Source organism: Pelobates fuscus, chromosome 10, assembly GCF_036172605.1.
Source record: "Pelobates fuscus isolate aPelFus1 chromosome 10, aPelFus1.pri, whole genome shotgun sequence".
Lineage (NCBI taxonomy): Eukaryota > Metazoa > Chordata > Amphibia > Anura > Pelobatidae > Pelobates > Pelobates fuscus.
In genome coordinates this window covers 110,929,869-110,943,501 of record NC_086326.1, presented here as the reverse complement: position 1 = coordinate 110,943,501, position 13,633 = coordinate 110,929,869, and the positions used below count along the sequence as shown (strand labels likewise).

Here is a 13,633-nt window from a genome sequence, read left to right as displayed (position 1 = left end):
TTTTTAGTTATTTATGTTGAGATTGTCCACGTTTACACATTACACTGAGTATACAATTAAAATGTGGTCCTAGTTTAGCTGAGCAGGTCTAACGAAACCTTGGCGGCACAATGCGTTATAAACTTGAATAGAAAACATCTTTAAGCCAACTATGTTTTCACTAAGCTTAGTGAATAACTAACATTAACGAGTCGGATTAAACGCACTCTGCACTCGAGGTATGATCTGTTTAAATGACCCCACTCTGGGCCCTAAATGGTAAAACGTTTCACATGGGCATACGAAAGGTACACATGGCAATTAAAATCAGAAAATATGTAAAACATTTTAGATATACTGGAAATTAGTACACCAATACGATTAAGCACGTTGATTAATAAAATAAAGAAATGTTAATCTATCAAAGCGGCTTGAGAAAATATATGTTTAAAAAGATACAAAAATATCAAAATCTGCTTATAAAAAAGAAATACTGCCTTAAAATTCAAAATGCAAGTATGAATATTAGCACGCACAAGCTATCTACCAAATGTGAAAACTATTATTTAGCTTTTCTGGCAACTAAAAGTAACATACTACAGAGTTTACTATATTCAGTGCAATATCTAAAGGAAGTACTTGCTAAAAAAATTCAATGCAAAACTAGCAAAGTTGTAAAAAACTGTATTAAGTCGGTTGTTTTCTTTTTATCTGGTGAATAAAATGTTTCTACATTATATCACACAGCTATTTGTCGTCTTCAAAAAATTCTTCTTGTGGTTTTGTCTTTCTGTACTTTCAGGATTCATGTTTGCACGTTTTTTTTAAGAATTTGCCAGGAATCTATTTTTGAAGTTGTTCCCCTCCTCTTGACACGATCAATGACCTGAGAGTCTCCGTAAGAAGGGTTGACCTGTTAGTCCCGTTTTCCATTTAAGTTGCACATGATGTCCCGGCTAGGTTTCGATGGACAAATGATGGAGCCTCGGCGTTGCCCCAATATGGAGGGAGCGTGGAGTTTGTTGGAGGCTTCGATGTGAGTAGCTAGTCCGGGGGGAGACCGAGTTGCCCCAGGATTCCCTCTGACTCCTTCATGTTGCGTACGGTATGCCTGGCGTACACATGGCGACTTCTCGATTCAGTAGTTAGGACACGCCCCCCCTAGCCCGCCAGCTTTTACCATACAAGCTGGTGGAGTCTGAGGCGTTCAAAAAATTTTTAGCTATTGGGACACCGCAGTGGAAGGTACCCGGACGAAATTTCTTTGCACAAAAGGCAATCCCCAACCTGTACTCGATTGTGCAAAAGGAAGTAATGGCATGTCTGGCACACAGTGTTGGGGCAAGGATCCATCTGACCACTGATACCTGGTCTGCAAAGCATGGTCAAGGCAGGTATATCACCTACACTGCGCATTGGGTAAACCTGCTGACGGCTGCCAAGCATGGAATGCGTGGCTCTGCAGAGGAGTTGGTGACACCGCCACGACTTGCAGGCAGGCCTGCTGCCACCTCCTCTACTCCTCCTACTCCATCCTCTTCCATAACCTCCTCGGCTGAGTCCTCTTCTGCTGCTGCATCTTGCTCCACATCAACGGCAGCTCCCCAGGTACTATTCCACATCCCTATTCTGCTCTGTGTCAGTGTGTATCAGGGGCTCTGAGGACAGGTGTCAATCCATATCTGCCAAGTGACCCTATGGAGGGGGAACAGTCTCTATTCTGCTCTGTGTCAGTGTGTATCAGGGGCTCTGAGGACAGGTGTCAATCCATATCTGCCAAGTGACCCTTTGTAGGGTGAACAGTCTCTATTCTGCTCTGTCAGTGTGTATCATGGTCTCTGAGGACAGGTGTCAATCCATATCTGCCAACTGACCCCATGTAGGGGGAAAAGTCTTTATTCTGCTCTGTGTCAGTGTGTGTCAGGAATCCTTAGGATAGGTGTCAATCCATATCTGCCAAGTGACCCTATGTAGGGGGAATAGTCCCTATTCTGCTCTGTGTCAGTGTGTATCAGGGTCTCTGAGGACAGGTGTCAATCCATATGTCAAGGTGTCAATATGTCATATGTCAGGTGTCAATCCATATCCATTGTGATTTAGGAATGTTAGGTGATTTATGCCCTTTATGGATTAAAACCAGACTCTGCATCAACTGTGTAATTTTCCATGGGAGTTTTGCCATGGATCCCCCTCCGGCATGCCACAGTCCAGGTGTTAGTCCCCCTTGAAACAACTTTTCCATCACTTTTGTGGCCAGAAAGAGTCCCTGTGGGTTTTAAAATTCGCCTGTCCATTGAAGTCAATGGCGGTTCACCCGGTTCGCCGGTTCGCGAACGTTTGCGGAAGTTCCCGTTCACGTTCGCGAACCGAAAATGTCGTGTTCGCGACATCACTATATAGCAGCTTGTTATCTGGTAGTTTCTAGTGTAGAAAATATCAATCTGTTTTCTATCATTTAGATCTGTGTAACAAGTGTTGTAGGTGTGAAACAATATTACAAGTGACCGATGTAGTAAATTTGAATCAAAGTTCCATTTGCAAAACAAATTCTCGCCCATCTTCTGTGGGTTATTGCATTTTTAAGATGTAGACTTATTGTATCACACTAGCCATGCACAGGTAGATTGCCTGGCACGTTGTTTTGGTGTTTGGTTTTTAACTTTGTAGTTATGTCTTTACACAATATAGAAATGTCGACTAATGCTTCTGTATATGAAGCGATCACAATAACACTTATTTTTCACTTTTTAAAAAAAAATCAGGCTAAACAAAAATTGGTAATTAACAATATGACATCTGAAAAGCACATGAAAGGATGCTGTATGATTTAAAAAAAAAAAAAACACACTACATGAAGGTCCTGTTCACTAGAGTGTGTAGACAAGAATGTAACCAGTAAAAATTTTGTTTTTACAGCCACTGGTTGGCCATACATATTTTAAAAGTTGTTTAATTTTGTTATAGCTTGACTTGTAGTCTTGTTTTTAACTTGTATATAATACATATTTTTGTATGACAGTGTGTTTTTTCATTGTTTATTGAATTTTAATGGTCTAAGTGATTAACATGTCAACAGGCAAACGTAACCCGAATGATTTGTCTCAGTCTTGCCTTCTATACTACCTGCACCATAGGCAACATTTATTTGTCTTTAGACTTTCTTGAGAAGAGGTAACTAGCCAGTGATTCACACATACACCAGATATGAAGTGCACACCGCAAATGTACTATTTAGCACCCAGAAAATCTGAATGTTTACAAGTGCGCTGTAAGCGCACTATTTGACGCTTCGATTTGACTCTCAGATATGAAGAGCAGCCCCCAAAATGTACTATTTAGCAGATTAGCACCCAGAAAATTAGAATTTTTACAACTGTGCTGTAAGCGCACTATTAGACGCTTCTATTTGACTCTCAGATATGAAGAGCAGCCCCCAAAATGTACTATTTACCAGATTAGCAACAAAACAATTAGAATGTTTACAACTGTGCTGTAAGCGCACCCCACTAAAATACTGTTTAGCACCCAAAAAATTTTAAGTTTTCAAACTGCAATGTGACAGCAGTATTTGACGCTTCTATTTGACTCTCAGATATGAAGTGCACCCCACTAATGTACTAATTTGCAGAATTCTTTCCAAAGCTGTCCCTCACAGCGGCAACATCCTCTCCCTACACTAATAAGACCTCATGTGTGTGCGGCGCTACGCGACTCCAGCTTATATATAGAGGCTGGGTCACATGCTGCACTGGCCAATCACAGCAATGCCATTAGTAGGCATGGCTGTGATGGCTTCTAAGGGCACACGAGTCAAACGCTTGTTGATTGGCTGCCCTGCAGCCTTTGAAAATGCGCCATTAAATCGCCGAACACCGAACTCCAACCGGGTCCGGGGTCCAAAAAACGTAATGTTCGGTACGAACCCAAACCTTACAGTCTGGGTTCGCTCAGCTCTAATAAGCTTAAATAATATTGCATAACTAAAAGGAATGTCACATATGAAAGGCACAGATTTTTGACATGCATGCATAAGCTAGGAGAAATGATTGATCAGCGTGTAAATAAGCTGAGAAATTGCAGCAAAATATGATTGTAGATCGTGATATAGTGGCGATTTTGGAAGGTGTCCGTTCTATTGCGACTGTGGGAGCCGGCCGGGTACTGAGGTATGTGGCCAGGACAGCGCAACGCCATGCCTGAAAGCGATTGTCAGGACAGCGTAGATTTCTGCTGCGACAGGCCTACAGTATCCCAGGGGGCACTGCCAGGATGGTTAAACAGCAGGATGCAGGCTCAGGAGTGCTGGGTGAGTCGGCCTCTGGGCCTAGCAAGGGTTCTGTTGGGGTTCAGCAGTGGAAGAGGTTAGGGGGCCCCTTACCTAGCCAGGATCTGATAGGGGTGCTGCAGCCACAATGGGCTTGGGCAGTGAGGACAGCATAGCACTGTTGGGAGGCTCCAGGGTTGGTGAGGAAGAGTCTCAGGCATCCAGTAGGAAATGGCAGGAGTATGAGGGGTCCCATGCATTTCCATCCACAGTGCGGCGGCTCCAGGCAGTGGTGCAGAGCGCCCAGCAAGAGACTATGGTGGCAGGCAGCGAAGTCACCGCCAGCCACAGTAGGGTGTCCCCCAGGGGCGTATTTGCCGCGAGGCAAACAAGGCATTTGCCTTGGGCGGCATTTTCCAGGGGGCGGCAAAAAAAGCCGCCCCCAAACGCCCAGGGCAAATGCCTTGTTAGCCTTGCGGCTAACAGACATCCTGCGCTGGTGGCTGCTGGGCTGGTTCCTGGGCGGGCGGGCGGCTGGCGAGGGAGCACTTCCTCTGAGCTGTCTGCTCAGCTCCCTCGCGCGCCGCAGAGTGAGGCTGGGAGCCGGAATATGACGTCATATTCCGGCTCCGCCTCCCAGCCTCACTCTGCGGCGCGCGAGGGAGCTGAGCAGACAGCTCAGAGGAAGTGCTCCCTCGCCAGCCGCCCGCCCAGCAACCAGCCCAGCAGCCCGACCGGCAGCCCCACTAGACCCCAGGGAGAGAGAGAACCCCCCAGCATTCCCAAAGGTAAGGAGGCTGGGGGGGTAAATTAAAAAAAAAATGAGTTAATGTGAGTGAGTGTGTCTGTTAGTGTGTGTCTGTTAGTGTGTGTCTGTTAGTGAGTGTGTCTGTTAGTGTGTGTGAGTGTGTCTGACTGTGTGTGTCTGTTAGTGTGTGTGAGTGTGTCTGTTAGTGTGTGTGAGTGTGTCTGTTAGTGTGTGTGAGTGTGTCTGTTAGTGTGTGTGTGTGTGTGTGTGTGTGTCTGTTAGTGAGTGTGAGAGTGTGTGTGTGTGTCTGACTGTGTGTGTCTGTTAGTGTGTGTGAGTGTGTCTGTTAGTGTGTGTGAGTGTGTCTGTTAGTGTGTGTCTGTTAGTGAGTGTGAGTGTGTCTGTTTGTCTGTTAGAGTGTGTGTGTGTGAGAGTGTGTCTGTTAGAGTGTGTGTGTGTGTGTGTGTGTGTGTGTCTGACTGTGTGTGTCTGTTAGTGTGTGTATGTCAGTGTGTGTGAGTGTGTCTGTTAGTGAGTGTGTGAGTGTGTCTGTTAGCAGCTAACAGACACACTCACACACTCACTAACAGACACTCACACACACTGACATACACACACTAACAGACACACACACTAACAGACACACTCACTAACAGACACACTCACACTCACTAACAGACACACTCACACACAGACACACTCATACACTCACACACACACACACTGACAGATACGCATCCATTAGCTAACAGTTAGCTAATGGATGCGTATCTGTCAGTGTGTGTGTATTTAGAAGGCGGGGGAAGGGTTGGGTGGGGATGGCGGGGGGGGTGGGGGTGAGGGGGGCGCCTGAGTTTTGTCCTGCCTAGGGCAGCACAAAACCAGGATACACCCCTGGTGTCCCCTATGACTCGGGATAGTGCAAGACGCCCTGTGTGTGACCTTCCACAGGGGGGCAGGACATGCTGCACTCAGGATATGGATGCCAGGTCCCTAGATTCCTCTGTCTATAGCAAGGCTGGCAGGCGGGCGGTGATTGCGCCTTCACTCCAGGAGCCATCAACGGAGCAGGCAGTATAGCAACCGCCAGGAGAGAGTGCGTTACGGCTTACCTAGCCAGGATGGGAGGCACTATGGCTCACTGGTTAGATGTGTAAGTCCCAGGAGGAGTGCTCCTAGGTCCATTGGTGGAGGCTCCCCGGTCAGTCAGGCGAGGGGCTCTTCACGGGCCGCCTACAGCCGCAAGGGTCAGGACGTCAGATGCAGGATTGGCAGGTCTCGCTGGGTGAGGTCAGGGAGGCTGGGAGTTCTGGTGATGGCCAACCCAGGATGTCATCTTCTTTTCACAGGTTGCCTGATCGTGCAGTTACGGGGCGGATAGGGCCTCAGGACACCGGATCAAGATTCGCTTCGGCAGGGTTCGTAGATGGGGGAGTTAAGGAGGCAGCCCCAGGTCCAGCAGTTATACGAAGACTTGATGTGACGAAGTGCCCTTCGCCACTTTGTCCTGGAGAGGCCTGCTTGCCTGCCTCCTCCCCTGAGACTAAGGCCCCGGGCTGTACTGTACACTCTTAAATCAGCATTTGGGCATCTTGTATTTTATTATGCTGTGTATGGCCCTTTAAGAACAGTCGGTGGGCACATTGTGACTTTGGAGAACAATGCCCCTTAAAGACTATGGCCCCTGGAAGAGATTGCCTGTTAAAGACTGTTTTAGCAGATTGGATTTTAAAAGACTCTTGCTGCCCCTTTAAATAGTATTGGAGCAGTTCTGCAGCTTAAAATTGGCACTTCGGATGCAGCCGAAGTGCCGAAGTAGTCGAAGTGGCCGCCATTCGACAAATGAACACGTGGCGATGGCCATCTTTGTTCATTCGAACGAGGTCAGCGGTATGTGTAGCCAAATCCATGGAACTGAAATCGGCTACACATTTCAATGAACACCGCTGACCCTTACCTTCTCCTGCACTGAGTTTTCAGCCACAGAGAATACGTCCCGTTCGAAGATTCGAACGCATGTTCGAATGGGACTTAGTCATTTTTTCAGTGTGAAATTGACCGACCGCACAGCCCAAATCTATGTAACTGTTTTGGGCAGGAAAAGGTGCCTGCGGTCGGTCACAAAGGATTTCCGACTAACTTTTGAACTAATGGAAGGATCTGCATGATTTTTGAGTATGTTCATATTTCAAGTATGCTGATTAATAATATGAAGATTGGATGTGTGGTTTCAAAGTTATAGTACATGTATAAAAACTGTATTTTTCCTGCTTGTGATAATTATGTCAACCCATTGTGTACCTTAATTATATCACAGGCAGAGGGGAGGATTTTGTGTATAATTGCTGGGAGTGTTTTCTGTAATGTACATGTGTTATTGGTTGTTCTGTAAAACCCTGTGGGTGGTCCTATGTAGGGAAAACCTGCATAAAAGAAGGCCCTTTGGTGCCAAGTAAAGGAGATCCTGTTTGACACTCAATATGAAGCCTTGTCTCGTTATTGGAGGGAGCTGCTATAATCATACTGGGAATTGCTATGCTCTGCATACTCCCCTGAGCTTGAATCCCTTAGCTCTTTTAAGAGCTTGTTCCTGATACGCTCTCCTGGAGGAGAGGTCTTCCCCACACGGTCCCGGAGGACAGAAGCTGAACCAGGGTGGATGGAAGACGGCGAGGCTCCAGTTAAGCTACGGCGGTTGTGGAGTCTGTGGTGGTTGTGGTGTCCAGTGCGATGCTTGTGGTCTATTAACGGAAGGTTCCGTTAGACTTGATAAAGGGTTTAAAAGCTTTTTTTGATTCATGGAGCGTGGGTATGGGGAGGAAGAATTAATTTAGTCAGGTGTGGGTTCAGGGGTTGGCACAGATAGGGGTAGGCACACAGGGGACATCGGTGGGGTCATTAGCACTGCGCGTAAGACAGACATGGCGTCATCCGGGTGGTATGCCACAGAAGCGGTAGCGGAGTGGGCGTTGCTATTGTTTCCTTTCGCCTGTCACCTTAATCATGAAGAGAAGGAGAGAATTTGGTAAGGGGAATTTGTGGAGATCTTTTTGCTTCTCCTGTTGGAGGAGTACATTGATGGTAAGAAGGAGGAAGAGGAGAAGATGAGACGGTATCGGAAGACCCCAAAGTCATTGAGAAATGACTGTATCCTGGCCAGTGTTATAGGGGAGAAATCCCCAGATCGTTGTTCTCCATTACTTTGCTATCTGGGTGGTGTTTGGGAGGCGTATCGCACGTACACAGGGCTTGGTGTGGTGGCAGTGCGATGAACGGTTTAGGCAGCGGCTGTGGGTCAATCCCGGGATGTGGTGGGATCGAATGGATCGTTGTCCCCATTTGAGTCGGAGAGCGGGGAAGGCGGTGCAGGATAGTCTTTCACCTCGTCGGCCGTTCACATAGAAGGGTTTTGCTGGCTTTTCAACAAAGTCCAGTGCATGTGGTGTGCAGCATGCCGTTACAAGCATGTCTGTTCAGGGTGCGCGCCTGGCTACACTCAGTGTTTCAAGCAGGGTAAGTCAGCGTTCCCAGAAGAGACACTGGGTGCTTCGGGAGCATCCTCTAACTCTGAAGTGGTCAGCGTGATGTTGCCGTGGATAAGCGGCTCTGGTAATCGGGGGGATGATGCATCTTTATTCAGGAATGGATTCACAAAGGGGTTTGTTACTCCATTCCGGGATCAGGTGGTTATTCGTAGCCTTCGAATTTGGAATCGGTAGGTGTATTTCCTGACGATGTGCATGAACAACTGCCTAAGGAAGGCAGTAGGGACGGATGGCAGGATTTTCACTTTTCGGAAAGATCCCGGTGCTTATACATCATTTATCATATCCGTAAGGAAGATCCCGGTGCTTATACATCATTTATCATATCCGTAGAGATCCGTGGCGAATGTTGGTATTGATAAAGCCTTTTGCACGGTGTTTTATGCATCATTTGACTGGATGGTTGAGTTGGTTTGGCGCACGGGCAAGGAGGCGTCGATATCCAGGGCTGATGTGGAAGGGGCTGGTTGGTCATTGCTCATTCATACGGATTGTCACCAATTGCTGGGCTGTTGTTGAGGGACAATATTTTGTTGCTGTATGTCTGCCAACGGAGTATTCCGTCTCATTTGCGTACTTTGAAAAATTAATGGATAGGGTTGAGCTGAGTATGGAGTTTGGGGCGTATTTCGTTGGCTGGTGGGGTGCAGGAACGTGGCCGGATAAGTGGATGTCCAAGTCACTCTTTCGCAGGCAGTTTTAGGTTGTGTTCTGTGCGCATCAGGTGCCTGGGTTATGGGGAAACGGTTTCAGGAGGTGACCTTGGGCATGCATGAGGAGGGTGTGCTATGGCCAGAGATGTGTGGTAGATTGGATCATATTGCTTGATGCACTCATAAGGGGGTCGTTGATGATGTCCAGCTTGGATTGCCTTCGTTATGATTTGGAATGACCTGGACGGTGCAGAGGCAACACTTTGTTGTGATTCCTTTGCAGTTCTTGATGATAGGGCACCCCCGTTTGAGATTGTGCATAATGACAACTTTCTTTTTTTTTCTGTTTAAGCTTAATGCTTGGGAGGATTTGACGAAACCTTTCCTTGTGCATCAGGCTATTAAAGGATTTCAGAGAGGGAGGTAGTCACAAGATTTGCGCCAACTGGTATCTATTGTAATCTGCAAAGTTTTGTTGGGTGCACTTCTTGGTGCTTGTTTTTCAGAGTACGGAGTTGTGTGGTTTTCGGTGGCATTTAGTTTGGCTCTCATTGGGATGTTTCGGATTTGTGAGTCGTTCAGCGGCAACAGTTCGGGTGATTATGGTTTATGATGTGATGATTTGGCAGTATCGGGTTGTAATTGGTTTCTGCTGGTCCATAACTGACCTTGTAAACGGTTCTGTGGTTCCACTTTTCTGTACTGGAGTTGGTGGCATGCCCGGTGTATTGTATGTTGGCTTTTCAGTCAGTCCGTGTGGGATAGTCGGTTCCTTTTTGTTGGATCCCAATTGTTCTTCATTGTCGAAGTTTCAGTTCTGTAAGGTCTTTGGGTTGGCCTTGGGGCCCATGGGTTTGGTTCCATTGCAGTTCAGTACACACTCGTTCAGGATTGGAGCTGCGACAGAGGCTGGGTCTAGGGGATGATACGGTCCAAACAAGATAGTGTGATGGGAATCAGTAAGATTCAAGTCATGTGTGAGGTCCAGCCATTTAGTTTAGGTATTGGTTGGGGGTGGTTATTTCTGTTAATTATTAACATGTTTTTCTCCCGTAGGTGGACTGCTTTGTTGCTGGAACACTTGTATGTGTATTGAGCACACGACAGAGCCGCAGTTCATTGTCGTGACATGCAGCTGGGCTATCCGTGCTCATTGGCGAAACTTGTGTGCTTGGTTCAAGGGGGGCCAGTTGGCAATAGGTTTGTTTTGAGCTTTTCAGGAGGATTAGTGTGGGGGCAAGTGCCTATTGTAGTTTTGATTCCTGCAAGGGGGTATGACCTGGGTCTGGTTTCACAAAGGGATTTCTCTACTGGGCTGCAAAAATGGATTTGGATGGGCTGAGGCAGGGGATCACTGCATGAGATGGTCCCACTGTTCCAGTGGTGTCATGTCAGGGATACCGGGGCAGTGGTAGAGAGCAGAGGAAAGTGACTAAATTGCTGGCTACAAATGCTGGACAGGTGGAGGTAGTCATTCGGCTCAGGGAGTCTGAAGCTCAGCTTTTGGGTTATCTTTCAGACAGTATGAATTTTGTTGCTAGAGTTTCAGGCAGGGTTGCTACGGCATTGTTTGGTGAGGGCACTCAAGTAGTTTGAGGTGTCGAACTTTAAAGCTGTGGCAGGGGATGGATAGACAAGTTGGGATGTAGGTCATTTGTCCAGTTCTAAGAGAGTTTAGTTCGCTAAGAACAGTTAGGTTTGGAAGAGTATTGGTTGGTTCGAGCTTGTTGGTAGCTCTGAACCTGGTGTGTGTGTAGGGTGTATCTTGGCATACCCCTACATTGTGGAATATGGTGGTTGTTTCGAGCTTGTGGGTAGCTCCGAACCTGGTGTGTGTAGGGTGTATCTCAGGAATACCTCTACATTGTGCAATATGGTAAATCATGCCCTTGGTGGCAATGGTTTATGTGTTTATATGTTAAATTATATGTTAGAATGTCATATCATGGATTGTTTGTGGGTCATTGTCTGGGGTAGAATTGTTAAAGGATTTGGGGTTGATATGCAATGTTTAAGGATGTTGACAATTACCTTTTTATAATTTATATGTTTTATTTTATTATTAAAGCTGTGATCATTTTGCCAAAAATAAGGTGTCTGAGTATCCTCTGGGCTTTTGGGTTGGTAATCATATGCTGAAAAGGGGACTATGCATTTGTCATGATAAAAACACTTTTTTTTTTTTTTTAATTATCATTTTGCCATGACTGAAGTATGTTTCTACATCTGGGGAAAAATGTTTTGCTGTTAGTGAAATACTGATTGAATGATTGATTATTTATTGATATAGAAATCATTGGAACTTGTAATACATTTTACCATACTAATACTTGCGAAAAGATTTATCACATGCAGTAAATGTTCTTAATCTGCAAATTTTTTCACACACACACAGTCTTCCTGTACTCCCAGGGAGAACTTTCCAGACTTCAACTTGAGATAAGCAGGTGATGCCCAACAATATTTTTTCTAATTGTACTGATGAGTCTAACCATGTCGTAACTGTAGTCCATTTCTGATCACTGGTCCTTTTTTTATTTTTTTTTAAACCACAACATGGGTTGTGATTCAAAAACAGCTGCATCCATTGCTAAGTGAACAAAAACTAAAGGTCCTCATAAAAAAGAAGTGGTTGCTGACTGCAGAGGGTAGTTATTTTTTTATTTTGATTAAAACCATGAATCCAGGTGAAGAGGGATCCCATCTTCTAGCAACACACCAATATTTTGGATTTTTTTTTGAGTACCTGACACACTATTTACTAAAAACACAATGCATACCTGTGCATATCAAACACAAAGAAATGAAGGCCCCCTTTAAATAGTCATGATTAAGTGGATCCCTTTTCATTAAGGGCATCACCCAAATATTCTCAGCTTTCCATAATTTCCTCTGAAAGGAGCATAAATCACTTGACCTTTTTCACAGATATATAAAGCCGGAAAAACTTTGAAAAGTGTGTAACAAACTTTAATAAACTTGGTCAGATTGCATTGTGGGCATGCCAGCTAAGGAAGCCTCACACACCACCACCCTTAACCACACAACTCTGTTTCAGACTATTCCTCTAATGACAGAAATAGGGCATTATTGTGCAGCAGTAGTGAAAAACCTGACATTGGAGCTTTCTCTTTATGATCACACTGATCAGACACCCTTTCTTCTCCCCCTGTCAGGATGTTGCAAGGTAGGCGTGTGCAATGCACTTTTCCAGTGTTCCTAGGGAAAGGACACCTGTGTGGTTGTGGAAAGCATAAGAAAGAAGAAGCAGGTAAAATAAAGGAAAAAAAAACATACTTTTTGTTTCTCTAAAGCATGTAGAGGTGTAAAGTACAAATGTATATATACTACTTAATAGGCAACATATAACATGCTATACATCCCCAAACTAACTTTTACCATTGCTATGTACTAAAGTTATTATTCACAACATTAGTATATTAATAACTTCTGAGGAAATAATGTGAAAATCACTGCAGTGAACTGAGCAATGAGTAGAGGTTATTACTAATATATATTCCTACCTGTAGTGTGCTTTTAAAACTAATTTCTAGTAGACTTAGTCAAGATAAGGAATACAAAATGAACAATGTTCTGATTCAAACTAATTTCTTATATCCAAGAAACAAAAATTATGGCTATTGGCTTATGAAAAGATAAAGTAGCACTGATTGCTACAAAAACAAAATCTCTGGCCACTCAAATATGGCCAAAACCTAAAGCTATCCCAATGCAGCTATTAGAAAAAAAGAAATCCCGAATGTGAAAAAAATATGCAGAGATTGGTAGGCTTGGAAAAGGGAATTGCCTTATAATATGTATATATATTTATTGGGCAGACTAGAAGGGCTGAATGGTACTTATCTGTCGTCACATTCTATGTTTCTATATTAATTAATATACTAACCTTATCAGACATGTTTTCCTTCACATAAATTGTACTTATTTTTTTTCCCATGTTCTCTCAGATTTCATTTGCAAATTATAACCTTGTGGATCTTCTCCTCAATCATCTTGTATTGGTTCCTGGGTGTCTTGCAGAATTCCCGCTTCTCTCTGCATTTCTTGAGCATATCTCTTCTCGACCTAGAATTCAAGCCTTCCTGTCTAGTGATGCCCACAAGAATCATGCCATCAATGGAAACAGCAATTCAACAAACAGTAATTCAATAATTCCGGCAAGATTAGAATCATGGTCTAAGTATCCTGAGGCCTTTCTTATAAATTCAATGTGTGTTTTTGGTAAAGGTCGCAGTTTGGGCACCAGAGCAATTTTAAAAAATAAATTTGAGAAGAAAAAAAAAGTATGATCCTTGTCCTGTTCTTCACTCCACACTATCCCACAATACTCCACAATACACTTTATGCAATAGGCTGCAATACGAGCATTCCTGATACAGAATATAAAAGTGAACTGAAACCAATTCATATTAATAAAAAAATA

The 13,633-nt window shown here is 44.6% G+C and overlaps 1 protein-coding gene across 1 annotated transcript in view; it reads left to right on the top strand.

Moving 5' to 3' along the window:
• The window catches only part of LOC134575567 (glutathione S-transferase P 1-like), a 168,016-nt gene extending 154,594 nt beyond the window's left edge, over positions 1 to 13,422 (top strand). Inside the window, exons 7-8 of the transcript XR_010085695.1 lie at positions 12,366 to 12,460; positions 13,158 to 13,422. The gene's annotated coding sequence lies outside the window, so the exon portion shown is untranslated. The remainder of the gene's footprint in view (positions 1 to 12,365; positions 12,461 to 13,157) is intronic.
• The last annotated feature ends 211 nt before the right edge of the window (positions 13,423 to 13,633 follow it).